The following is a 25,506-nucleotide window of genomic DNA, read 5'->3' as shown; positions in this document are numbered from 1 at the left end:
TTGCCATGGCTCTCAAAACCACCATTCATGACTGTTCTGTGGCCCCTTGCTTATGAGAACAGTTTTGTCAAGACAGATGTGACCAGATGGTCCCATTCGGTCTCTCCTGCCAAAATTCTTCTTCTTCTTTTCTTTTTTTCTTTTTCTTTTTTTTAAGTAGACACCATGGATGCCTGGGTAGCTCAGTTAGTTAAGGGTCTGCTTTCTGCTTGGGTTATGATCTCAGGATTCTGGGATCAAGCCCTCATCTGCTTCTCTCTCTCCCTCTGCTCCTCCCCCTGCTTGTGCTCTCACTCTCTCTCTCAAATAAATAAATAAATAATCTTATAAACAAACAAACAAATGTTGACTCCATGCCCCCCATGGAGTTTGAACTCACAACCTTGATATTGAGAGTCACATGCTCTACTGGCTGAGCCAACCAGAGGCCTGTCTTCTGCTAAAATTCTTAAAAAGGAAAAGGTTTCATGGGCTATCCTTTGTTTAACTGTCAGCTAGTAATCCATCTTTTCTTCACTGTCAAATTCTCATTAAACTGACTTATTCTTCCATGGGGACACTAAGGGTAAAAGGCTTCCAAGACACTATGTCTTGTTTCTGGTCTCATCTCTATGTTGTAGATCTCTGATAGCCGGCCATGATGTTTCTAACTGTGCCTGCCTGGAACGTCCCTCTTCCTGTGTCTATGGTCTGCATCCTTACTGCATTCCCATAAAACGCCCCATGAATGTGACCATCTGGAAACTAGTTATCGATTTTGATATCTCGTATCTTCTTTAACTGAGAAACCTATGCTTCTGCCCATGTTTTTCTCGATGTGCTTTCAAAAGCTAGTAAAATGACACCATTTGACTCAACAAACAAGCATTATTAAACAGCTAGTAAATGCCAGGCATTTTGTTAGTTTCTAAACATAAATAGCAACCATGGATCCTATCCTCAAGAGATGTCTAGCTTAGTGAGTCAGATAAATAGACAAATAAATAAGTAGAATAGATGTTTATAAGTAGCCTATTAGACATAAGCCCAGGGTACCACAGAAAAAACATCTAAATCAAAATGAGAGGTAATGGATACTTTTCAGAAGAAATGAAAAGAGTCCTAAATGATGCATGGTTGTGAAGTAGGAAGAGATGGGAGAAGAAGCTGTTGATGGAAGACATGACAGCAGGAAAAAGACAGAGGTCCTTGAGACCACCTGTTATGATGGACAAGATGGCCAGATTTTAGCAAATACAGGATGCCCAGTTAAATTTGAATTTTAGGTAAAAAGAAAATAAGAAAATTTTTGTATAAATACATCCCATTCAATATTTGGAACACACTTATATTAAAACATTGTTACTTATCTGAAATTAAAATTTAACTGGGTGTCCTATATTTTAGAGGGATGGCTAGTGATTTGTGGACTGCAACAAGAAGTGAATAATGATACAGCCAGAAGAGAGGGGCATGGGTTAAGTCACACATCAGTGTGCATCCAGTCATTTAAAAACTTGGTCCTAAAAGCATTATTGATCATTGGCATATTTAAGGCAGGGCAGTAATGATCATATTTGCATGTTAAAGTCCTGCTGGGGATTGAAAGCAGATCGTCAGACTGTTGAGAGGCTCTACGTGAGGAGGAAGGATGTTTTAATCAGCCAGTAGGATTTTCTAGCTGTCAGTCCTGTTCCGTGTACTGGCTTCTCCAGTGTGGTTCTGATGGTTTTTAGCAAGGGCTTCCTAGATCATCTTTGATACTGGATAGACCAGTTTCCAAAAGCTTAAACTAAAACTAAAACTAAGGACACCTAGATCTTGTAGGTGTGGAATGCACTGGCAGTAGAAAAACAGATTAATGTTTCCTGAGCACATCAGATAGGCCTGACAGTACAAAAGTTTAAAATTCCATTGGATTTATATATATAAAAGATTAGACAAAAAACTGTAGAGAAGCTGCTCTTGGGCTGGACTCTTCATTTATCCTTTGAAGAAACAGAGCCTTTGATCTCATGCAACTTGCCCAGGCCACATGGTTATCCAGGGCCACTGGCTGCCCTGAACAACAGATCTTTTAACTGAGTGCTCTTGTCATGGGGCAGCTCGGTGGCTCAGTCAGCTAAGTGTCTGACTCTCAATTTCAGCTCAGGTCATGATCTCAGGGTCATGAGATCCAGCCCCACATCAGGCTCTTCATCTGGCATGGAGCCTGCTTGAGATTCTCTCTCTCCTGCCCTGCCCCACCCCCCACTTGGGCACACTCTCTCTCTAAAAACAAAACAAGACAAAACAAAAAAACAAATAGTAAATAAAAATGAAAAGAACACTGTCACTTGTTTTCCTGGTTAGCCCAGGTTGAGGAAACAACAGCAAACTTGGGTGAAAAGTATGGAGTCAGACATAAGGGAGCCAGGAGTGGGGCAGAGTAGGTCATTAGGGAATAAGCACTATATGCTCTCAGCTTTTGAAGAGGTCACTGTAGAGGAGGAGGGAATAGACATGGCTAACAATAATATAATTGGGCCTGGGATAAATGCTTTCCATGGGAACAAATCGCTATGAGAGCTGAGAGGAGGAGGGAGAGACTCATTTGGAGTAAAGAAACTGATAATGACTTTATAAGAAGAATGCAATTCACACTGGGCTTTGCAGGAACAGGGGTGGATGATGAGAGACTAGAGAGAAACCACAAAGTCTTCACCAAGTTCAAAGTCACCCTGCATGTCTGGGTGCACACAGGCCTCGTAGGAGGGATTGAGAATGACAGTGTAACAGGTGGTAGATGACAGTTTGCAAAGAATCTTGAAGGCTCTGAGAAGGGGTTTGGCCTGTATTCTCCAGACATGAGAAATTATCAAGTGTGTAAGCAAGACAATAACCTAGTCACATCTGCATTTTAGAAATAGAGCCAGAGCAGCAGGATGGAGATGGCATAGAGAGGGGAGGAATTTAAGAAGGGAAGAGGAAGATCAGGAGTTTTTCAGTTTACTCTGTGGATCTCTGGGCTCATAAGATGCTTCATGAGGGGAGATAGGGTTCCAAGTGTGTTTGGAGACAGTGACACTTATATTTCTCTCCTATGTCTCCAACCTACTTGAACACAGATTTCTTTTTTCTGTAATAGTTTTATGGAACTAACAGAAATGATATTCAAAGTATTTAATCACCAATAATGAATAAACACTAATCAAAATGCATGCTAGAAAGGTCCTGGAAGCCCTTTGTAGCATCAGGCATGTCCCAGATCATGGAGAGGTGGTAGAACGTGCCAGATGAAGGGCCAGGGCAACCAGGATGCAGAGGCAGTTCTCAGCATCCAACTCTACAAGCAAAGTTAAGTTGCTAGTGTCAACATTCAGTGACTAAAAAACACATTTATTCAGGTCTGTACCCCCATGCTTATTGCAGCAATATTCACAATATCCAAGTTATGAAAACAACCTAAGCATCCATCAACAGATGAATGGATAAAGAAAATATGAAATATATATGAATATGATATATATTATGTATTACATATACATAATGGGATATTATTTAATTATGGGAAAGAAGGAAATCTTGCCTTTTGTGACAACATGGATGGACCTTGAGGGCATTATCCTAAGTAAAATATGTCAGAAGAAAAACAAAAACTATATGTTCACAGTTACATGTCGACTCTTGAAAAGCTGAACTCAGAGGAATGGAGTAGCATGATGGCTATCAGGGGCTGGGAAGGGAGTAGGTAACATTGAGAATGTTGGTCAAAGAGTACAAACTCCAAGCTATAAGATAAATAAGTTCTGGGGAACCAATATACAGTGTGGGGACAATGATTAACAATTATATGACTGAAAGCTGTTAAAAGAGTAGATCTTAAATGTTACCACCACATACACACACAAAGGTAATCATGTGAGGAGAGGGAAGTGTTAACTATTCTTATTGTGGTAATCATTTTGTAATATCTACATGTATCAAGTCATCACATTGTATACTCCAAATTTACATATGTTGCATGTTAATAATATCTCATAAAGCTGGAAAAAATAAAAAAATTTAAAAATAAAAACAACAAAAATAAACTAAATATATGGTAGAAAAAAAAACCCAACAGAATAGATTCAGAGCTTTCCTCTATCTGCTCAGAGTGCACATCAAACTTTATCTGAAACCAGACATCTACCTACAGTCCTCTCTCTAGCAAACAAAATCATTTCCTGTTTCTCGAAAATGCCTTGTTCGTTGTTGTGTTGTGGTGGTTGTTACTGCTATTGTCTCTATGCTATTGCACAGAGTATGTTTCCAAAGCATGTTCAAGGAAACATCAATTTTCGAGACCAATACCCATCCAGTTTGCTCTGTACTACCAGGCTAGTTGTAAAAATATTAAAACACATCCATAACAGTTCTGAAAGCTCTACTTTATCATGACAGCAGGAATTAGGTGCAATTATTTCCGGAAATCTTTCTCCTTGCTTTTCCTACTTCAAAAAGTCCACTCCTTCCCCCCTCAGGGCCTTTGCACATGTATTTCTTTTACTTGCAATGTTCATCCATCACTACCATCACCCTCTTCTAGCAAAAACCTCTTCATGCCCTGATATTTAATCTAAGATTCAGGTTTATGTCTTAATCTAAGACCTATGTTTCTGCCTTGATTTCAGTCTCACCTCCTCAGAAAGACCCAACATCATCAACCTATCCAAGGAAGCACCCCTTTCTAGTTGTTCTCTCTACCCCTATTAGTTTCCTTCTTAACATTTATAACAACTTGTATAATTTTACTAGTGTGCCATTTTTTCTGCTATCATCTCTACTAGAATATAAGGTCTATGCATATGGGACAGTATCTGCCCAGTTCACAATTACATCTCCTAATACCTGCAACAGTGTGTGGAACGATAGCAAATGTTCAGGAAATCCCCGTAGAAGGAAGAGAGGCAGGTCGGCCACTACTCAGTCAGCCTGGAATGGTGGTAATCATGGAGGGTCTGCCAGATCTTGAGGCAAACCCTTCTTTCTTTGCAGGAGACCTTCACAATCAACTTATAGACTCCACCTGATAAATGTAGAGAGCTTGAGCCCCTTGTGCTGAAGTCAAACAACCGCAGCCTGACACGCTTGATCAAGCTAGCTCAGATCTTCCCAGCCTCCCATTTATACATTTGACTATTGTTCCTACAGAGCAGCAGAAGTGGGCTTCGTTATTCCTGATTATTTCATATCCTGTACACATTGGTGGCGTATGCAGTCCTTGCAAGCAGAACTGCGCAAGGCCAAGTGCACGCCCACCATGCTGCTCCACAGCTTCAGTGACTTCTTTCCACGTTTTGTCTTCCATGGCCACAACTGTACCTGGTCTACTATAAAATTAGGTGACAGTATAAAATATAAGCCCTAACTAATCTAATTATGCTTTTCTCTTCTCTGTCATGACATAAAGAAGAAAAGAAATGTAGGCTTGATCATCCAATGGGGCTCTGGGAGAAAGTTGATGCATATAAATTATTCCCTTTAGCTTTTCACCATAATTTTTTAAATAAAATCTTGGGAAGCTACATAATATTAAAAGGAAAAATGAAATGACCTACACATTTATAGTCATCTTCCAAAACCAGAAAAGAGTTACTGATATATTTATTTTTATATAAAAGTATAGAAAGGGAGGGAGGGGAAGGAAGGAAGGAAGGAAGGAAGGAAGGAAGGAAGGAAGGAAGGAAGGAGAAAGGAAGGATGGATAGGAGGGAGGGAGGAAGAAAGCAGGAGAGAGGGAGGGAAGAAAGAAAAGACAGGAAGGAAGGAAGGAAGATGGGCAGAAGGGAGGGAGAGAGAAAGAGAAGATACATACATACATAGATATATAGATACACAGAAACACAGGTGATAGACCTACATAGATCTACACATACATAAACACACATATACAGAGAGGATAAGAGAGAGAGCAAAAGCTTACATTCTGTTAGTTAACTACATGCATATGGACCTTTATCATTTATTTTCATGTTACAAATTTTCTGATTGATTGTTGGGACTTTTCCATGGTTGGTTAAGTAGGAGTTATTTTCCAGTTTTATAAGCAAGGACACAGAGTCAATAGCCACCTAGTGCTGCTTTGCCCAAGGTCACAGAGCTAGGAGTGGAAGAGTCTCCTAGGATGCCAACTAACTCTCTGTCCACACTCTTCTTTTATATGTTCTTGATGTAGAAGCTCTTCTAAGAAACAAAATCCCTTAACTTTATACAATCATTCATTTAAGGTTTGGGTATCTGATATAATTTGTGGTGTGATATATTTTATTTCTAAGTTAGAATATTTTCTGTGGAGTGTTTTTCTAATATGCTGGTTCAGCAGAGTTTGGGAAAATTTATTAGTTTTGGCTTCAGCAGTCCTGAGACGGTGCATAATTTGCTGTGTTCATCTGTATTCACAAGATTCCATCAGGCAATGTCTTAAACCAGTTGAGCCCAGAAATCACTACCATGTACTATTTCTGAGATTGAACGAATACTTGGGCCATTAGCTCACTCTTCCTAGAAATCCAACCACTAATTTCCAATCCAATGTTCTGATTTTTAATGTTTTGATGTTCCTGATGTATTTTTTAATTAATCCCAGTTCAAGGAGAGAAAATATCAATTCACTTTCCTTTTTTCTCCTCTGAATGTCTTTCAATAACAAGGCAGGGTAGAGGGCTTTTTTTTTTCCTCTCAGTGGCAGAAATTGGAAGAGAAGTTGGCACATGTCCAATGAGTTGAAGGGAAAACAAACAGATCAATGAAAGGAGGAGAAATAGCAGATTCTTACTAAACTTTGTCATTTTTTCTGTTTGAAAAATGTTATAATTTATTTATTTTTTGAAAAACTCATCAGGAACCAACATTTTATAGATCATGCTCCCTAGTGAACTCTTTAAAAACTGGGGATAGTAATAGAAGACATTCAGGAAATGCTGTCTACTCTATTGCCCCTGGAAGAGTCACTATGCATGTGAACCTGCTAACACCTCTGAAACATCACCGGGAGGTGGAAAGGGCAATTTTTTTTTAGAGTAATCCAGTGTCATAAAGTTATTTAACCAGAAAAACCTGATTTTTGAGGACAATCCATATTGATCAAAAGATATACTTTAAGCTACTGCATTCATGTTTGAGTTCGATCGCTAACTTATGTTCAAATTGCCCATTTGATTTTAATATTAAAAAAATGTACTGAAAATGGGATCGGGAGGGAGACAAACCATAAGAGACTCTTAATCTCACAAAACAAATTTAGGGTTGCCGGGGGGAGGGGGATGGGGAGAAGGTGGTGGGGTTATGGACATTGGGGAGGGTATGTGCTATGGTGAGTGCTGTGAAGTGTGTAAACCTGACGATTCACAGACCTGTACCCCTGGGGCGAATAATGCATTATATGTTAATAAAAATAATTAATAAAAAGTTACTGAATTATGAGTATGTTGAGCATGATCAGAGAGGCAGGCATGGTAAGGACTAGCTGAGAAAGAGTGGGATTAGGATCAAGTTTATAGCCAAGGCAATAAAAGATTTAGTTCGTTCTCATACCCTTTCCTAGGAAACCCCATGCTTATCATATGCATATTCTCTTCCCACCCTGCCACATAGTTGATTTTTAGTTACTGATTCTATTCTCATAGCCCGTACCAGTAATATAAAAAAATTACCCAACAATATCTTTGTTCGGCACAGTTAAACATTTTTTAGGAATCCTCCATTGTTTATCTTTTGCAACTGTTTCTGTGATTTAGTTTGTAGGATTTCACACAACTGTCTTCCTTGAATTGCTTCTCAGAAGCCCTTATTTCAACTTTTTCTTTCTCTTTCATTTCTACTTTCTACTTTACCTGTCTTAGTAGCTCAGTGAAGTGATGGTTCCTTCTGTGACCATTTCTAAACACTTGAAAGGAAATTGAACACCAGAGGAGACTTCCTGCCCCCACTACTCCTAAGGACATGTGGAAAACTACACCAGGAATATCAAAACTAAATTGTTGGGCTGCATTCAGTGAGTTTGTGTCTTAATTGCAGTGTTTGCTTACAGAGACATTGATATTAAACTTAAGGCTGAATTTTGAAAATAGATGACATCCAGGGATGGACTTCATGAAACTGAAAGTGAATTGGGATGAACTAGAATTCCTCTTAATTTTTGCACATAGTGAACTGATTAATCCCAAATCTTCCTATGCCCAAGCATTATGATGCCCTCTGGTGCCTGGAACACAAAGCTCTTGGGCATTTTATGAAATGACCATCACTCAGAATCCTTCTATGCTCTTGAAATGATAAAATTCATTTTTGTGAATTGCGATCCTCTTCCTTAGTTTTGTTTATGAAATTTTCCCCAATAATTTCTGTTGATTTCACAAAAATATAGATATTCTATACTTTTGCTCTAAATCTATCTACTAAAAAATAACTTTTACATGAGGAAAAAAATAATGAAAATGAAAGGTCATTTTCTTAACCCTTTATAAGGTTTCTATCTTTTCTATCTTTTTTTGCCAATTAGGTTGGAGATCAGCTGAAGGGGTCTTAAGAATGCCAAACCATTCTCTTAGTACCATGTTTTATATTCCTTTAAGTGAATTGTTTTTAGAATACTCCTGAGGTCTCCATCATCCCAGATTTTCAGAAAGTTATGCAGTATAAAAGGGAATTAATATGATTCCTCAATTGGTAAAATTCTATTTAACACTTAATACATTACCTAACACTTTGTCCTCCTTTAAAATTCATCCCAAAATGTCATGTCAAACTTCTATTAATTTTCAAGCAAAAAAAAAAATTAATAGAGGAGCATGCATAAAGGAAAAAATAATAAAAAGGATCATAAAAAATTAGGGAACTGGACAGTCAGAAAGTCTGGAAACAGAGCAGCCCCATTATGAGTATTTGCTTTCTGTGATCAGATCAGTGAGTTTTTGGATCCTTGGATTCCAGCTTACTTCCAGAACTACATCGTCATGCAAGTTATGGCTTCATAGGGACAGTGTTTTCAAATGGCAATCATTCTTGTTTCTCAGGATATAATCAAAGAAAACAAGATACTCTTTTCCCAAAGTTATTTTAGGACTATATTTATGATATGTCTACAATCAAGGATTTTCCAGTCACTGTTAAGAGGGTGTGAGCTTTTTCCATTGTCTGAGAATAACAGTTTCCATCACATTATTGTCACTGAGTAATTACTGAAATTCTTCTGGGATTTCCTTTCATTCATCAAGCTTACTTTCAGGAGGAATATCACACACTTAAACCAATTTATTCCTTCATTTGTCTCAAAATCTGATCTCAGGATGTAGACAGGGATCTTGATAATTCAGACCTAGGAAATGTTCACACATCATCCCTCCAGTTCAAAAAAGAACACTTATCCTTTCTGTAATAGATAACTTCCAAACGATCAAATAGGAAGTGAGAACCTCAAGCTCAAATTATAAATATCTCCAAATGAATTATAGCTCTAGTTTCTCCTAATTTTTTTCTTATTTTTGATTTGAAATAGTACTTCAATGACAGCATATGTATGTTCATTCTACCTAGTTGAAGCATAGTTTAACAAAATTTTTTTTACAGAAGTAGATTGATGGTTTTAAATATTTGAGTGTCTCCTATATATAAAAGGAATGGCAATTTTTCTATATGACATAGGAAAACAGATGTAACATCAAGGGCTGGAGCATACAAAGATATTGTGTTGAAAGCATGAGACCAAGAAGCCAGAACTTGATGTTCAAAAATTCCAGAAAGGAGGGAGACACATAAAAGTAAAACCAAAAACATGTTCTGCTTTTCCTTTTGAAGTATTTGCTGATTCATGAGCTGAGCAAGACTAGAAGTGAAGAGGATCAGAACAAAGTGTTAGCTGAAAGACTGAGAAACTAGGCAGAGCAATCCTCAATTTCATTGTGTTAGAGAGACAAAAATTGAATTCCGGGACTCATCAAGGAGATGAAGTCCCGTGAATAGCCTGGCTCTCAGATGAAACCCCTGAAGGGCAGCATCTTAAGAATAGACTGCAAATAGTTAAGTCCTTTAAAATACTGCAGTCCAGACGAGAATGAGTTCTAGCTTGATTGCATCAAGGTGGCCTGCCCCTACTCTTACTACCTTGTAATGATCTAAAATTAATTTCCTCTGCAAAGATACTATATTTTTTTAAAGATTTTATTTATTTATTTGACAGAGAGAAATCACAAGTAGGCAGAGAGGCAGGCAGAGAGAGAGGAGGAAGCAGGCTCCCCGCTGAGCAGAAAGCCCGATGTGGGGCTCGAACCCAGGACCTGGGATCATGACCTGAGCCGAAGGCAGCAGCTTAACCCACTGAGCCACCCAGGCGCCCTGCAAAGATACTATTATGATCATACACAATGTCTAGCATTCAATTAAAAATTACCAGGTATACCAAGAAATATTTTCAAGATGAAAAGAAAATAGAATCTAGAAACAGACCAAGGGGTGATCCAGACATTAGAGTTAGCAGATACAGACTTTAAAGTAGCAGTGATTAATATGTTCAAAAATGATAAGAGAATGTTAGAAAAAAGAGGGATAATTTTTAAAATCAATCAGAAATTCTGGGGTGCCTGGGTGGCTCAGTGGGTTAAGCCTCTGCCTTCAGCTCAGGTCATAATCTCAGGGTCCCGGGATCAAGCCCCACATCAGGCTCTCTGCTCAACAGGGAGCCTGCTTCCCCCTCTCTCTCTGCCTGCCTCTCTGCCTACTTGTGATCTCTCTCTCTCTCTCTGTTAAATAAATAAATAAATAAAATTAAAAAAAATCAATCAGAAATTCTTTAACTAAAAAATACAATAACTAAAATCAATTCAGTAGATGAGTTCATCATTAGATTGGGCCCAGTTAAAAAGTTGATTTTACTGAACAGGAAGATAGGAAATATGCAGATGAAAGCATGAAAATATATGGAAAATTCAAAAAACAATATATGAAATACATGAGATCTTAATAAGTTCTGTGATACATACTATCAGTGTCTTAAAATAATAATACAGGGAATGTGGCAGAAGCAATACTGAATAGATATGACTTAGAATATTCAAAACTGATGATTGACATCAACTTACATATTCAAGAAGTGTTTTAAACACCAAGATTTAAAAAAATATATAAATCCACAGTTAGGCACACTATAGTAAAGCTGCTAAATACCAAAGACAGAAATATCTTAAAGACAACCAGAGAAAACCAACATGTTATCTTTGTAGGAGAAATAGTAAGTCTGGGCTGATTTTTTAACAGAGAAGGTGGGAGCCAGAGAAAATAAAAGGATATCTTTATATGCCAAACTAGAATTATATAGTCCAGGAAAATATCCTTCAGCAATTAAAATAAAATTGAGATACTTTCAGACAAACAAAAACAGAATATTTACCATCAGTAGACTTTCCTAAAATAATTACTAAAGGAAATTCCTCAGGCAAAAGGAAAACAGTCTTGCACAAAATACAAGAAGGAATACAAGGTGGCGTTTTGTGATAAATATGTAGATAAATATAAATGGAGGGTGACTGTTCAAAATAATAATCATAATCTGCTGCAGAGTTTAAAATACACTAAAATAGATGACAATGGTATTGGGAAAGGCCAAAGGAGAATAAATGGAATTAAAAGTGCTCTAAGTTTCCAGCATAATCAGAGAATTGATAAAGGTAATATTTTTTCATTTGTGGTAAGTCAAGTGTAAGTATTAAAAACAGAAGAAGGTATAATAGACAAGATCACTGAAATTAAAATAAAAAATAGAAATATTTTATTACCCCTAAAGTAGACAATATGGTAAAATGATGATTATGAGAACAAAATAGTGAACACAGTTGACATACTTCTCATATGTAAAATACTATACTTATCAATTGCAGAATATGCTTTGCTGCTTTGCATATGCAACATTTACCAAAATTAGCAATATGCTGGGTTATGAAGCAATTTTCAACAAATTTTCAAAGGACTGAAATCATACAGAGAATATTCTTTGAGATAATCCCCAGGTGTCTGAAAGTTAAGCAATATAATTCTAAATTAATCCAAAAATCAAGAAGAAATAATAGTGAAAAATAAAAATTATTTTGAACTAAACAATAGTAAAGATTAATAAAACTTGTGGTGTGTAGTTAAAGCCATCCTTAGAAAAGAAATTTATAAACTTTGATAAACACATTAGAAAAGAAGAGAAATTGAAAATCAGTATCTGAGTATCTAACTCAAGAATTTAGATAAAAACTCAACAAATTATTTCCTCTCCTAAAAAAAAAAATAAGGAAGTAGGAAGAAAACAATAAATTGGAATAGGAATTAGTAGAATAAAACACAACTATTCAATAAAGAAAATCAACAGAACCAACAGTCTTTTTTTTAAGATTTTTATTTATGTATTTAAGAGAGAGAAAGAGTGTGCATGTGCATGAGCAGGTGGGGGGTGGGGGGCACAGAAGGAGAGGGAGAGAATCTCAAGCAGACTCTGCACTAAGCATGTCTCTGCAAGTCTCGATCTCCTGACCCCAAGATCATGACCTGGGCCACCCAGCACCACTTTTTAAAACATTAGTAAAATGAATAAACCTCCAGGAAGATAGATCTGGAAGAAAAAAGAGAGCACAAATTATCAAAATCAGAAATATACAAAGATGACATCATCTCGGATTTGACAAATATTTAAAGGATAATAGGAAATTATAATTTTATGCTCTGGGGTATTTTCTCTGACACCACAACCAGTTCTCCGATTCTCCAGACACCAAGTGGGTGTCCAACAATTCATTTCAATTCTGACACTATCTATCCAGAGTTGGTACAGACACCAGCAGTTAAGGGCTCAGTCTCCCAAAACTGCCCCCACTTCAGACACCGGTCACAGGTGCAGGACTATCCACACCCTGACTCCCTATGAATCAGGCTATCCACACTCTGACTGGCTATAAATCAGATCCCCTCCTCAGTTTCAAAAATTTACTAAAACAGCTCCCAGAGCTTGGAAAAATAGTGTACTTTAGCTTATTTTATTCATCCTTATTAGAAAGCTTACAACTCAGGAATGGCCAAATGGAAGAGATACACAGAGCAAGGTATGGGTCCAGAACACCTTTTGGGATAGCAAAAAATGGGAAAGTACCCAAATCCCTACTTAAAATAGTTAAATAAATTGTAGTATATTCATACAATGGCATACTATTCAGTGACGAGAATGAAGAAATCACAAATATTTATCATAAAGTTGAGAAGACAAGGTAACAAAATACTGTATGCTGCATGACTCCATTTGTATAAGATGCAAAAACAGGAACAACAAATTGATCTACAATGTTAAAATTCAGTATAACAGTTACCTCTGGGAAAGGTAATGACCACAAGGAGTCCCAGGCAGGCCTCTATAGGGTGCTAGTGGTGTTCTGCTTCTCAACCTCATGCTTATTTCATGGGTGCTTTTACTTTTTGAAAATTCATAAACGTGAAACTTACGGTTTTTCTGAATGTAAGTTAAGCTTCAACAAAAATTTTAAAAATAAAATATGATTTTAAAAATGGAATGGAACATATTTCCCTGAGGAAGTGAAGAATATGCCAACACATTTAACACGCAAACTTCCAATTACTTTATTTTTCTAAGTTACCTTCATGGCCTTGAAGGCATTTTAGTTCGCACCTCTTGTTTTGGGGCATAATATAAAAAACGATCCTGGTTTTTGTGGCTAGGGTTTCTCTTGAGCTGTGGCTTTGAAAATGTGAGATCCTAGCTGCTAAAGTACTCCTTTAGGAAATTTGCAAACACCCTTGGACTTCCCATACAGGGAAGGGCTCCGGGGAGAGGAGAAATAACTTTAAACTAGGTCAGATAATAGAAGACTTGGTGAAGCCCCTGGGTTGCTTCTCCTCCTTAATGATCTTCTGGATGAATATATACAATGGGCATTGTCCTATAACCAAGAACAGAGAAAAGTAGTCACCTCTTTGTGGGGCTGGCTCTACTATTCAGGAAGCAGAGACTTAAAGGAGGGCCAGGTACCCCACAGTCATCCTCATTAATATTCATAGGCTAGTGGTCAGAAATAATAAGAGCCACCGCCCTAAGGAACACATTAGAGGAACACATCTTACTGTTCTCAGATAGCTACTTAGACTTTTTTAAGTAACAAAGTTAATCTAAAATACAATTTCAGTTAGACTAACTATAGATAACACGCAGGGCTAAACATTTTCACGACTCATTTTCAAGGTTACTTTTATATGTATTCCAAATTCATGTTCCTATATCACCCCACTACAAACCTTCATCTTCACATGGCATTTTCTTTGTGTGTCTGTCTCTGTATTCAAATTTCTCCTTCTCATAAGGACACAAGTCATATTGGATTAGGTTTCATCCTAATAACCTCATCCTAATTACACCTGCAATGGCCTTATTTCCAAATACGGTTACACTCTGATGCACCAGGGATTAAGGCTTCAACATATGTATTGGAGGGAAGGGGGAGAAATTTGACTCATAACAGACCTTATTTCCGAAGAAAGTCGCATTCACAGCTACTGGGGGTTGAGATTTCCACATCCTTTTGAAGGATACAATTTGAGCCATACTCCACCCATACTTATAGATGGATAGTACTCTCGTTCAGGAATATTACCCCATAATGCAATCCACCTTTAGTATCTTCTCAGTCCCTAAGTAAAATGTAGATGCTAATGTCTTTGTCTCCCAGAATTACATTGCCCATCCCCACCTAATATGGACCATCATCAGCCATCTGGGTTACTTGTTACCATGTTTTCTCATTGATTGCATCTTCCTGATGTTATTTCCATGACCACTTGAGCTTTCCATTCCTTTGGAACAATGTGCATAAGGCCTTCTGACTTCCTTGCCCTGCCTGCCTCTCCCTTCTCACATTATTATGCTAGCCTGCCTATGCCCACATGCACATATGTGCATAACATACCACTTATACCAGAACTCCACAAGGCTAGTTCTGTGCCCCAGGTGCTACACATGTCTCTCAATGAATCATCTGGGTGGACCTGATCATGCCATTCATGCAAGGGCTTCAGTAGTGAAATTGTGCTTCAGCCCCAACATATCTTCCCCTATTAGTCCATTCTGGTATAACTGTATACATACAGGCAATGGACTTAAGTTTGTCCAGTATTTTATTTTATTTTATTTTATCATTTCATTTCATTTCATTTCATTTCATTTCATTTCATTTCATTTCATGAGACAGAGACAGAGGGAGAGGGAGAGAGAATTTTAAGCAGGCTCCACATTCAGCGCAGAGTCCAGCACAAAGCTCAATCTCAAATTCCTGACTGAGATCATCACTTGAGCCAAAATTAAGAGTCTAACCAACTAAGCCACCCAGATGCACTTTGTCCAGTATTTTTCAGACATTGTTTCTTTTTGTTTTTGTTTTTCCCTAACAGACTGGAGTAACACTGACTCTATTATCTTCCTACAAAGTGAATTCGAAATTGCTCAGGAGTGACAGGATGGGTGAGTTAACAAAAGTTTCAAAAAGAAATTGGATAGTGCTTTAAGCTACACCTTTTTTGTGTAAACGTGAATCACAGTGAAATTCTAAACCCTCTCTTCCCATTGCTACCTCTTAAATTAGGATCAAAGGAAAATGCTATAATCAATAGTTATTAGTAAAACAATAAAAACCAATATATTGAATTATGGAAAAAAAACTTATTTGTAATTGGGAAGGAAACTTAATTGTGACCAACAATTCACTTGTACTTACAAGCTGGAAGTAGGACAATTTCAGGTCACCAACTCCTTAATTCCATCCATTTCTTATAAGTAGTAATATAAATATTACTTATAAGTAATATAATTCCAAGTAAAATTTCTATGCATTATGTAATAAAGGACCCTAATTTCTCAAAGAACAAAGGTAATGTATTTTGGCATCATCTGAATGTCAAAGAGACTTCCTGCTCATAAGTAGGAAGTTGATGGAACCTTTACATTTTATAATTACATTTCTAAAATTTAAGTTGTTTTGTCACAATCATTATTTCCAGAATCCCTTGGAGAAATCTACTTAAAATATGCTTTCTCTCCTTGACATTTAGAAGAATAAGAATAGGAATAAGAATAAGAATAGGAAGAAGAAAAAGAATAAGAATAGGAAGAAGAAAAAAAAAGGAGCAGGAGGAGGAAGAGAAGGAGAGGGGAGGAGGGGGAGGTGGGAAGGAGGGGGAGGAGGAGGAGATGGAAGAGGGGAAAGGGGAGAAGGATGAAGGGGAGGGGAAGGAAGAGGAGGGGGAAGAGAAGAAGAAGAAGGAGAAGAAGAAGGGGAGGGAGGGGAAGGGGGAGGAGAAGAAGAAGACATCTAAAGGCAAAAAAAAAAAATTATGACTCTTCAAAGGGAAGATTGGCATATTTTAGGACATTGATATGATCCAGTTACCTGGTAACTAAAATAAGACCCTCAAACCAAGAAAGGTAGCCAAAAGATCCAAATGTTGAGGCAGTCCGTGAGGACAGTTTCCGCAGGGCACACTGCCATGTAGACAGGCCATCAGGAAGGGTGAGATCCAGCCATCCAGGCTGACAGGTGCTTCATGACATGAGAGTTTGTGTTGGGTTGCAAACAAGAACTCTTTTTGAGGCCCAAAAGACGTGCTTTTGGAGAAAGGCAACACTATATATATAGCAAAACAAAACAAAACAAAAACAAAAACAAAAAAACAGTAGTAGATAACCAAGGATAGATGCCCTGGCATAGGAGACAAATGACAAGGGAGCTGCTTACAAGAAATGAAACACAGAAGACAATGGTGGGCTAAAGGCAAGGATGTCTACCACAGAGTCTAATCAGGGTCAGTATGGATCATAAAAAACAATCTGTCAGGAATCAGCAGCAGGGGATTGAGCTATTGAAAGAGGGGCACCTCAGAAGATGGGCTATCAGAAGAATTTGGTGGTTATTGATTCTAATGTCCAAAAAGCAATCGAGGGACCTAAGCCAAAACACACGGTTATCTCAGAACTCAGGGAGGAGTCTTCACTTTCTCTTCATCTCTCACTGCCTCCTCCCTCTCCTTGCCTCCCTATTACTCTTCTTGCCTTTGGCTCTCTGCTCTGTTGTAGATATTTTATTTCTCTGGCCTGTTTCTCTTCCTTTCATTCCCCTTTTCCTCTCCTTTCTACCCCCTTCTCCACTCCCCCTCATCTGCTGCCTTTCTCAGTGTCCCTACCCCGTTCAATGGTTCCTTCACCCACCTCCCTCTCTTACTATTCTTTCCTTCCCCAATCCTGGATTCTCTTACTACCCACCATATTAAAATTACATATTTTTCTTAATTTTATGTAGCTATGCAATGAAACCTTGAAATCCCAAATTTAGAGAAGATCTTCAGGATGTTTTTAATATTTCTTTCTCATAAAAAGATAAAAGCAAATTATTTTTTCTTTTATGTGTCTGATTTGGGATATTTTTTTTGCCACAAAAAGGTCAGTGATTCTTAATAAGAAACAAAAAATCTTTCTCCCCTCGCCCTTGTTTTCAAATTTCCTAAGTCCTCATTTGAAAAATCTCACCCAGAGTGAAATTCTTTGTACATTATTAATTCTATCATCTCATTGATTTACTATCTCTTTGTTACACCAGAGATAGAGATGATGAGAATCTGACTTACTCTTATAAATGGTAACAATTATATTCATCATGGCTAGGTCTCTTTGAACATCACAAAGGAGATGAGCATCCAGGCCAATAATAGCAGTGGCCGTGAAAGCCATGGTAATAAAAGACAATCACTAAACCAATAATAAGTTTTCAGGATACATTGTTTCCCAGGCACTGACCAGCAGTTCATTTTAACACAATAAGACCTCATTCCCAAATGATACAGGAAAGGTAGAATGCGATTATTGTACACTCTTTATTTGTTCACCCAGGTCTCCATGTGTTTTCTGACCTCTACTACTGAAACTGTTATTGAGGCTTATATTCCCTATTATGAGCTTGGCATTAGCAAGCTAGAAAAGGAAGAAGAAAAACAACCATAGAGTTGAAGAATTTATTGTCTGCCATAAGCGCCTGTATCAACGAGACTGAGCAGCTGGTTCAAAGCTCTTATGATATCGCCATGTGTAACTCAAAGGGGAAAATGAGTATCTCTGATTTTTCAAAGGGTAAAGAGAGTACAATTGTATTTATTAGGTGTTCAAAAGAGAGGCCTGTCAGATGGTATTAGCATGTGCCAGTTGGCACGCAGATTGCGGACATATTGTCCATTTAAGTTGTCAAGTCTCAACCAATGTTTGCAAATCTGCATAGCAAAAGCCAGTCGTTGCTGTCATGATCCCAAGAATACTTAGAGACTGGTGTCCCCAACTGTCCAAAACTTACATCAGAATGTGCTTTGTAGGAGAAGCAAACAAACACACACACACACACACACACATATATATATACACACACACACACATATATATATATAATACTGAATATTCAAGACAAACATATATATTAATATGTATATACTCAATACTGAATATTCAATATTCAATATGACTTTGAATACATATTCAATATATTATTGCATTATTCGATAATATATATTCTATATACATATATATTCAATACTTATTTAGATATAGTGGACTGTCCATTATTTTACATGATTACCTTGATAATATAAGAATTTTCTGGCTGTCCTTGCTCTAGGGCAATCCTTTCTCTATACTTTTTCTTCTCCATTTGACAACCTACATTCCTTCTAGGGGGCCCACTTCTGAAGCTTCTTGGAATCTCTCGTGTCCCTAATAAAATATATTTTATAATAAACCTAACTAACACATTGTACTACTTGCATTTTATCTTGTAACACAGGAAATATGAAAGAAGACCCTAATAAATGGAGGAGAATACAATGGTTTTGGAGGGAAAAATTATTATAAAGATATCCATTTTTCCCAAATAAATATATATTATAAGACAATTCTAATCAAAGTCACAAATGGAAAAGTAGAGTCACAAATGCTTTTCTTTCCCTTTTTGAAACTTTACAAAATGATATTTAGAAGAATAAACAGGAAAGGATCATTAACATTTTTTAATGATGTAATGAGGAGGAGCTTTTTGTATCTCAAATTAAAATGTGTTCTGTAGCTACAACAATTAAAATCAGTGTGGTACCTATGCAACAATAGATGAACAATGGAACAGATTATTGAGATGCTAAATTCCATGCAGGCAGAGCCCACATGTGTTCTGTTCATGATTATTTTATTCATTCTGTATCTTCACAGTGCCTGGAAGATAGTAAACATTTGTAGAAAGAACAAGCTAGAACAGTAAGGGCAATATATACAGCATTGGAACAAAAATACACATACACATATAACATATGAGAAAAACAGAATCATAAATCAGTGAAAAACAAATGTTTTATTCAAAAAGTGTTGAGAAAGTTGTCTTTTAAGGAAACAATATACTGTTTTAATCATCACCTCACAGAATGCATGAACGGAACTTGACTTGATCTATAATTAAAGTGTAAAAAAAAAAGAATTAAAAAAAACCTAGAGGCAAACAAATGACTATAAATTTGATCTTTGGATAGGGGATCGGAAGCTCTTGAAAGGAGGGGAAGGAGAGTTCTAATGTTTCAAAAAAAAATCAGGCTTTGGAAAACAGTGTGGAGGTTCCCCAAAAAATTAAAAATAGAGCTACCCTATGAACCTGTAATTGCACTACTGGGTATTCACCCCAAAGATACAGATGTAATGAAAAGAAGGGCCATATGCACCCCAACGTTCATAGCAGCAATGCTCACAATAGCCAAACTGTGGAAAGAGCTGAGATGCCCTTCAGCAGATGAATGGATAAAGAAGTTGTGGTCTATATATACAATGGAATATTATTCAGCCATCAGAAAGGATGACTACCCAACTTTTGCATCAACATTAATGGGACTGGAGGAGATTATGCTGAGTGAAATAAGTCAAGCAGAGAAAGTCAATTAATCATATGGTTTCATTTACTTGTGGAACATAACGAATAGCATGGAGGACATTAGGAGAAGGAAGGGGAAAATGAAGAGGGGGAGATGAACCATAAGAGACTATGGACTCCAAGAAACAAACGAGGGTTTTAGAAGGGAGAAGGTGGGGGGATTGGTTGGCCGAGTGATGGGTATTAAGGAGGGCATGGGGTGTTATACATAACAATGAATCTTGGAACACTACATCAAAAACTAAAGACGTACTGTATGGTGACTAACATAACATAATAAAAAAATAATTTTTTAAAAAATCAGATGTCACAAGAAAAAAATATTTCTACTATCAGCATTTAGGGTATCTGTGTATGGTCACAGGCATATGACAATGCAACTGTAGGAGTTGCCATTCACACAGGAACGGCACCACTGGAGGTTAAACAAAACAAAACAATACAATACAAAACAGTGTCTCTGCAGTACCATTATCCTCTCCCAGTCATTTTGGCCTCCCAGGGATACCAGTTTAACTGCTAACATCTTAAGAGATTTTATAGATCTCACTTAAGGATCAGCACCATACAAAGCCTAAGCTCAGCTCTCAGATAGCTTAAATCAGTGGTTCTCAAAGTGTGCGTCCCAGCCAGCAGCATCAGTATCACCTGACCCTCAACAGACCTGCTGAATCAGAAATGCTGGGGTGGACCCCAGCGCCTGTGCTGGGGATGCTAATGTGAGAGCTGAAGTCTGAGTACCACTGGCTCAGATGAAACAAACCACCATCCACTTACAACTGAATCCACAACCTCCTCTCAGTTCAACTCCACTTTCCTTACCACTATGAGCAGTAAATATCATTTTCACACCTAGTGGTCATATTGTTCTGTCCCAGGCCTATCAGCCAATCAGCTCTTGGAGAATCTATGTTTATTAGCATATTCCTACCATGTTGGTGCCTTCGAAAATTTTCACAGTCCAATGTGACCAAATCCAGGATTCATAAGTCAAAGTTGAGGAGAACATCAATAGCACCTAAAGTCTTACATAGTAAGCAAGGATAGGCTGAAGTAGTCAAAATCTAAATTTGCACCAAGCATAAACGAGCACTAAACAACCTTCTAAGAAAAAATGAGAGCGCAATATATCACTCAATAGCATTAGAAATCCATAAAGAAATGATAGGTGATGAAAAATGACTCTATTTTCCATAAGAATGAAAGGAAGGAGAGGAAGGCAGGGATCATGCTGGGAAGAGAGGTTTGAGATCTCTATGTGTATATTCAGTACCAAAGATGCTCATTTATCTCCACTAATGCCTCATGAAAATACATATGATTATTAAGAAAATCCTCAAATCTTCAAGAAGAAAGTGTCTAAATATCATAAACTGACAAGTCACAGCAGAGAAAATTAAAAGAGCTAATTTATGAACGTGAAAGTGGTAAGCTTCTGTAGAAATGATAGAAAAATAAAGTTATACAATTCAGTTATTTATTAAATTGTTCAAATATTAGAGGAAAAATCTCAGTGATGACAGAAGTATTAAATTACCACAAAGATTCTAGAAGGCAATTTGGCATGCTACATTAAGAACCTTAAAATGCTAAATCTTTCTGACTCAGAAGTGCCTTCTAGCACTCCATTCTAAAGAAATAAACAGGAATATGGACAAATATTTGTATCACTTAGGAATATGGACAAGTATTTGTATCAAAAATGTTTATCTTAATGTTAGGTATAACACACAAATTGGAAATAATCCAATTGTCAAACTATAATAACCTAAGAAAAAGTTCAGAAATTTCCTTGTGAAAAAGTAGGATACAGAATTAAATATATAGTGTGAATTCAATTATATAAATATATGTATATTTGACTATATCAAATATATATACTTGAGTTCAAATATATAAACTATCATAAGCATATGCACGTACCAAACACTAACAGTATTCATGGTTGGATGGATATGGGTGGAGTATCCAATATGGCTGGAGATTATGAATATTTTTTTTTCCTTTTACTTTGCCAAATTTTCCAAACTTTCTATAAAGAATAACATTTACCAGAAAAAATTTTGAAAGCATATTACATGAAAATTGCATTTGGAATAATTTGGGGGAAATATTTGGGACTATGTGATCTTTCTAAAAAAAAATCACCAATGGCAATAAGTTTTAATGAGCTTTAATGACATAATTATTCCATTTAGTGTTAATTAAATCTTTATGAAGTAGATCCATTTTTTCCACCAACTTGCAATATGAAATCAGAGAGATATTTATTTAGCAACACTTTTCCATTATATATAATTAAAATGTTCTGGCTGGCTTAGAAAAGAGGGCTATGTCAAGCACTCCTACAATACTTTGCTATCCATCACAGCACCCTTCTATCTCGTCATCTCACCAACCCTCCAGGATAATTTATGATTAGCAATGTTTGTCAGACTTCTCTCTTCTCCTGTCTTTCCTAGTGAATTTAGCACAGCAAAAAGAATAAATGCAATATTATGTTTTATTAACAATTAGGTATCCTTCTTTTAAATCCTTTTAGGTTAAGATTTCTGAGTCTAGAAAAACTATAAACTCTATTCATCCATTCCAGACTAAGAGTGGTAAAATAGACTTTGAAAAAAAAATTTTTTTTTGCAAATACTCTACAAAAAACTTATTTTAGATATAATCTTAACTCAGGGCCAAAAGTGGGCATGTTCTTCTACAAAGAACCACAACTCTGTGTTCAGAGGAAACTAGTCCATTTCAGATAGTTTTCAGTTTCCTCTAAGACACTGGGGTCTCATCATTCAAACACAACATTGATTGTAAGAGACATATGCCTGCCTACTTGACAAGATGGCATGCAACTGATGGATCCTGTAGAGGTTTAAGCATCAGAGAGTGGCTGGTGGGCTTGGCAGTAAGGATGGGATCCAGATGTAAGAGTGCAGGGAAAGGCTATACAGAATCCAGGGGGCCTCTGCTACATCAGCCTACAGAGCCTGCAAAACAGAGAATCTGTTGAGCTCCAGATCCCCTCCTCTGGCCAGAGCTGGGATGAGGCACAGGGAAGCTGATCAACATGATAGGACATGGAGAACACGTTCAATTTAACACAGGCATATTTAACACATCTCAAACGCCCGAATTACTTATACCTATGGATACTGAGTTCAGTGTACCCTCCAAGCGAACACTCGCAGAGCCCCTGACTGTTGGTTAATGGGATTCAAGTAATCCTGTCATCACCATACAACTTGAATGGAAAATTTGGGATTAACATTTGTAGCAGAGATTTATCCTTATAGCCATAGATTTTAGTGTATAAATACATAACTTTATCTCCCTATTTTCGAGTATCGCTTGCTCCTCAAGTTGCTGTATCTGCTACTGAGCCACGTTCAGTCTTTCTTGGGAAATACTCAGTCTCCCTCCTCTGCCCTTTCCTTAGAGAAGCAATCTGAAATACTAGATAAGCCTGTGGTCCTGGTCCTGCATGCCTTCAGTTACCGTCTCTGTTACTTCACTGCTGTGGGCATTTGGGCAAAGTATTTAACTTCTCTGTACTTTAGATCCACCCTCTGACAAACAGGAGGTGATAATAATAGCTATTCCCCTCACAGGACTATTTTGAATATTAAATGAGTTTAACTATGTGATCTCACAGCATATCTCATAACATTTCCCATGTTATACATCTAGCACATGGCAAATGCCAGGAGAATGTTAGCTGCTGTCTTACTGCTGAACTAACATTCTGGGAGCCTCTATTTCACCAACACATTGGTCTATCTCATCCTGAAGCCCTCCTTGGACTTGAGGGGCCCTCCACTACTGATATAAGACAACCTCTTTTTCACTCAACGACCTTTATTCCAGTCAGGACCACACACATCGTCCACCCACCGGGCCTCTCTAGCCCAACAGCCCACACTCAACTCTTCTGAACCTCTGAAGTCACAGCAAATCTCAGACACTCATGGTTCCCATGAGTTCCCAGATGTTTCAGGAGACATCTGGTGGATCAGGTTCATCTTATAGCCTCTCTACCTAAAATGCCACATCGCCATTTTCCATTTCTACTCCACTGAAGATATACCATGTCACCATGTAAAGTGAAGTGAAGAAGGGAACTTTTCCAGGTGGCTTTCTCTAGGCCAGGGGTCAGAAAACATGAAGGGCTGGATGGTAAATATTTCAGGTTTTGAGGGTCATACAGCCTCTGTTGCAAGTACCCCACTTTGTTGTAGCAACCATAGACGCTAGGTAAGCCAATGAGCATGGCTATCTAACAACAAAGCTTTGTTTACAGAAACAGTGAGCAGGCAGGATTTAACCTGCCAGACACAGTTTGCCACCCCCCTTTCTAGACCAGAAATGCCTTGAAAATGTAGACTACATCTAGGTCTTCTTAAACTACAGAGAATTTACCGCCTTCCATTCATAGAAAGTCAATGATGTTTGAGTGGAAATTAAATGAAAGAAAGAATGAATGAGTGTGTTCCCCACAACTGCCTAATAAATCTATTCTTGTCTTTAAAAAATCAATCGTCCGTCTTTTAGAAGATCCAGTTGCGTTTTTCAAAGTTTGGACCTGTAAGCAAAATCCTTTCTGAGCTTGTACAAGTTATGTGTAGTCTGGGGCTTCTCTTCATCTTGGTTTCAAAGACTCTTTCAGGACTGAGCTAAAGGTGTAACTAGAGAGCCCTGAGCCCTGATGCCAGCACCCATAGAGGAAGCTTCTGGATGCTGGGAAATCAGGTTCCTTCAGACCTTCAGAGATAAATCCAGCTCTAACCATGGGAAAACGGAGGAATCTTGGAAGGCTACAACTGTCATGACGGAACTATACTTTGTCTGGCCACTTCTGTCTGGGACTTCTGAGCCTTATAAAGCTCTCCTTGAGAGAGGCCAGAGAGACTGAAATACACTCAAAGTGTAAGAGACTATAAAGGCCAATGGGGAGTGATGCAGTCAATTGTCTCCCTGGCCTCTACTCACAGCATCAACCTACCTCACTTCCTCCTGTGGTCATCATTCTCCATTTATAACCCACCCTTAATCTGAGTCATTGTTAGAACCTGTAGATCCAGCCTCCCCAGCAATCACCAGGCATCAGTCCCACTCAGTAGCACCTCTTAATTCAGTCCTACAAGTAATTATGAGGTCTGAGGATCCCAGGCAATCAAGTCATCTCACTTGCTCTGGATCTGGCGATTTCCGTGTTAATATCCTTGTCCCTAACTATGCACAGTTATCACAGAGCCATGAGCATAGATGATGTCCAACCTGCCAGTCTAGAGCCTCTCATGGCCGCTCCCGGCATTTTTCAGGCTTGGTTGAAGGCAGGTGATGACCTCTCTGTGCCAATATACCTAAAAAAAGGAAAGGCATTAGGATGTCTTTCTGGGAGTCTTCTAGCAAGTTCTCTTTTCCTTTGGACTCCCTCATCTCCTCTGCCCATAGCTAAAGAGCAAAATCAGATTATACTGCAATAGCTCAATCTTTAAGCCACAGTTTTTGCACCAACATTTATTTTCATTCTGTT

This window comes from Lutra lutra, chromosome 3, assembly GCF_902655055.1.
Source record: "Lutra lutra chromosome 3, mLutLut1.2, whole genome shotgun sequence".
Taxonomy (NCBI): Eukaryota; Metazoa; Chordata; class Mammalia; order Carnivora; family Mustelidae; genus Lutra; species Lutra lutra.
This window is presented reverse-complemented; position numbering follows the sequence as displayed.